The sequence below is a fragment of the Haliotis cracherodii genome, unplaced genomic scaffold, assembly GCF_022045235.1.
Source record: "Haliotis cracherodii isolate W230 unplaced genomic scaffold, xgHalCrac1.p SCAF_1, whole genome shotgun sequence".
In the NCBI taxonomy this organism is placed as follows: domain Eukaryota; kingdom Metazoa; phylum Mollusca; class Gastropoda; order Lepetellida; family Haliotidae; genus Haliotis; species Haliotis cracherodii.
This window is the reverse complement of record NW_027266264.1, coordinates 48,231,257-48,234,653: the sequence shown is the minus strand read 5'-3', so window position 1 is coordinate 48,234,653 and position 3,397 is coordinate 48,231,257. Positions and strand designations below refer to the sequence as shown.

At 36.9% G+C, this 3,397-nt stretch overlaps 1 long non-coding RNA gene across 1 annotated transcript; it reads right to left on the bottom strand.

Annotated features, from left to right (window-relative positions):
• Nucleotides 1-204: 204 nt before the first annotated feature.
• On the bottom strand, nt 205-1,242 carry LOC139464983 (uncharacterized). The gene is made up of 2 exons (XR_011653139.1): nt 935-1,242; nt 205-415 (listed from the first exon to the last, which is right to left on the bottom strand). It is a non-coding gene; the product is annotated as an uncharacterized lncRNA (long non-coding RNA).
• Between the last annotated feature and the right edge of the window lie 2,155 nt (nt 1,243-3,397).

Genomic DNA, 3,397 nt, shown 5'->3' with positions numbered 1-3,397 from the left:
CATGTTTGTGTGTCAGAAAATTATCTAAATCGAGATCATAAAACATGATGGAAACAAATTATTAGTGCATCAATAGGGAACTTGTACAATGTACAAGATACATATTTAATCAAGCTTAGTAATTGGACGTAAGTTAATTGTCTGTGCAAACATGTACATACCTGCCGGTACAAAAGAAAAGAACAAGAATAGTACAATAGAACATTCTCGCCAGTTTAAATTTATTTTTGACGTGTAACACCTTGGGTACATAAAATGTATGGCCTCAGTTATCCAACATTAATGCATCCTATCTTGGTACAACCGTAGGTTCCATCTTTCATACAGAAACATGTATTGCAACCATCGGGCGAAGGAAAAGACTGCCCGGCGTTGTAGATATTTCCTTCAACTGTGCAGGTGCCATCACTTGCAGCTGGAAATGTCAAGAAGAAATCTTCATTAAACAGAGAAAAACGGAATGGTAGAACATATTTATGTGTTTTCTACTCACCCTTTGCAACAGGGGCATACTAGAGCACATTAACAGTAATTGGTATGTTAATACTAAGGATGTGCTGTCTTAATAAGTGAAGCACCGCCTCCGTGGTCTTCCGGAGAGCGGAAGGTCCGGGGTTCGATCCCCGACCGCGTCATACCAAAAGACGTTAAAAGATGGTACTTGTTGTTACCCTGTCTGGCGCTCGGCATTAAGGACTGGTCGACTCGGAGTCAGTATACTGTGTCTGAGTGGGGTATTCATGTTAAACTGCGGCATGGTATCTCAGTGTACTGGCACTATAAATCGGCATCAGTCCGGACTAGTACAAGCAGCCACACACATACATATACGTGCATGCACGTCGCTATATAAGTGCAATAATCTTGGACGCGACGCTAACCCCCCCCCCCCCCCCCCCCCCCCATTAATAAGACAAAAGAAAATATAACTCACCCGATTGGCAGGTTGATAGAATGAAAAGAGAAAAAAGAAGGACGCACAGTTTCATTTTGACTTAGATCTTCTTTCGTATTAGAAAGAGATCAAAAGAAGTGTGACAGCACTTGTGGACTAAAATAGATAAGAGGCCACTCCCAACACGATAAGACCATACCAACAATGTTACCTCCAATATTAATGGACGCACTGACAGCGCACCTTGGCCTATAGGTCTAACAGGTTGTAGATAATGTTTAAAACTGGTGTTTCAAAGCCTGCCTCATAATTGTCAGGTGACCAAGTTCTACAACCAGACTAAAGACGGTCTATATACATTAAAAGGAAGTTAAAACATATCACATCATGCTGAAATGTCTATAGGTGAGAATGATATTGCTTTACTGCTGATTATATTTATTATTGTGTTTCAGTTCATAATCTTGATGTGGGACGAAAGGCCAGGAGCAGTGGAACAGGCACCTAAAAGCGTTATCAGACCGAATCTGGGACTGGAACCCCCAATTAAATGTTTCTGGCGTGCCAAATGGACGCAATTCTGCACATCGTGTCACCGGTGCGGCCGAAACTTTCTTAGATGTCATAGTTTATTTATTGTATTTGCTTTTGATAGACGAGGTGAGGAACTGTTGTTTGAATTTGATTAGCTTGTGGTATATATTGTACATGTACTGAGAAGCTGAACTCACCCCAGACTGAATATAAAGCTATACTGGATTTGAAACTTAATAATTATCTAGTGATCAAATCTGATGTGATATTAAACATAAAATAGAAAGAAAATAGAAACAGAAAAAATATATCCGAAGTGGATGTAGTAAATAGTATGAATGACAAAAACATATATTGAAAGGTTGGTTTTGAAAAATCGTGGTAATGTGACGCAGAAAACTTAGCAGAACGTTGTCTACAACGAAAAAGTTTGCTTTCAGTTCTGCATGGCTTGCGTTTCTCGTGAAGGTCAAGATATAACATAACGTTAATGTTCATCACCAACCTATGTCAAATCGTTACAGAGTTCATTCTGTCATATACGTGAGCTTAAAATTATTCAGGGTAGTATTGTCTTTAAACAGTAGCCAAATGCGCAATTTTTGAATTTTATTAGGGTATGTTTTAGAATTACTGTAAATTACAAGTAATCCTTCAAATCAGATTTTGTTGACAGTGTATTAAACTTAACAACTCTTTCTTTACAACATCAACTTCAATGAGTTCTAGCCAAACAATGAATTATTTCTCAGATATTTTATGTGGTATATAAACAATTTTAACGATTACATGTCTTCCTACAAGTGCATGTCTGTGTCAATGATGATAAAAGATGTCTTTGTCCGTTATCTTGAATGAGTTCCAGTCAGACAATAATTCTGTAGTATATATTCTATCAGTAATGTCAGTACTGATCAGTGTGAGGACAAACGTTGACCAAACAGTTAAACAACTCGGACAATCTGTTATGCTAACTCTATCTGACAGAAACATCCATTTTTCTCAAACATTTAGTTTACGGTTATGTAGGTGTTAATTATTTCTGAATGAAGAAAGTATAAATTGAAACTTATCAAAAGTAATTAACTGTCCAACTAAAACCTTTAGCATATGGATTGGTGAGCAGCGTATTTATTTTTTTATTGGTCAGTTTATTATAAGTGAACTAACTGTACTGGGTAATTTAAGCAGCTTTCGTGGTTATTGTACCATTTACACTTTGAATACGGCGTCCATCAAAAGTCAATTATCCTTGCTGTACTTACAAAGAAAAACACAGCTGTAATTACATACACTAACAAACAGAATAAACAGAAAACAAAAAATACAGATACCATTATCCTTGCCATTAAACAAAATCGATAACAGTATATCATCACCACAAACTGTTTCATTTTCCTGTATAAACACCATTTCACCAAAGATTTTTAATAATAGGAGAATGTTGCAGAACGTGGACTTTACAGCTCATGATGTATACTCTACTACTTGTGACTGCCAAGACTCATTACACTGCATTCAGCGTCTTGTTCATTAAATCACAAGTGACTTCGTTTTGTTGACAATTACAACCTTTGTCAAATCAAATAAAAAAAATGAGAATCTGTTAAATGTCGTTTGTTGTGGTGTAAGTCGGAGTGCGTGATGTTGTTATAATGTCAGTGGTAGAATGCACAAACTTAATCAGAAAGAAATTGGAATAAATTCATTTTGTCCCAGACAGATGTCATTGAAAGTCGGACTGCCCTATATAAAGTATTTGCAGTTGTTCCCATCGCCAGGACCTCAAATAACATATCCCTTGTGTAAACATCACCTCAATAACTGTTTGACGAAAGAAAGCTGGCTATAAGTACCACTAGCATATCAAATAATCCCACAATTAAGGCCAGTATGATAATTGGGTGCAAAATCTGCCCAAACCACTAATCAGTACTATCAACGTTTGGCTTGACTCTAAAATATGAA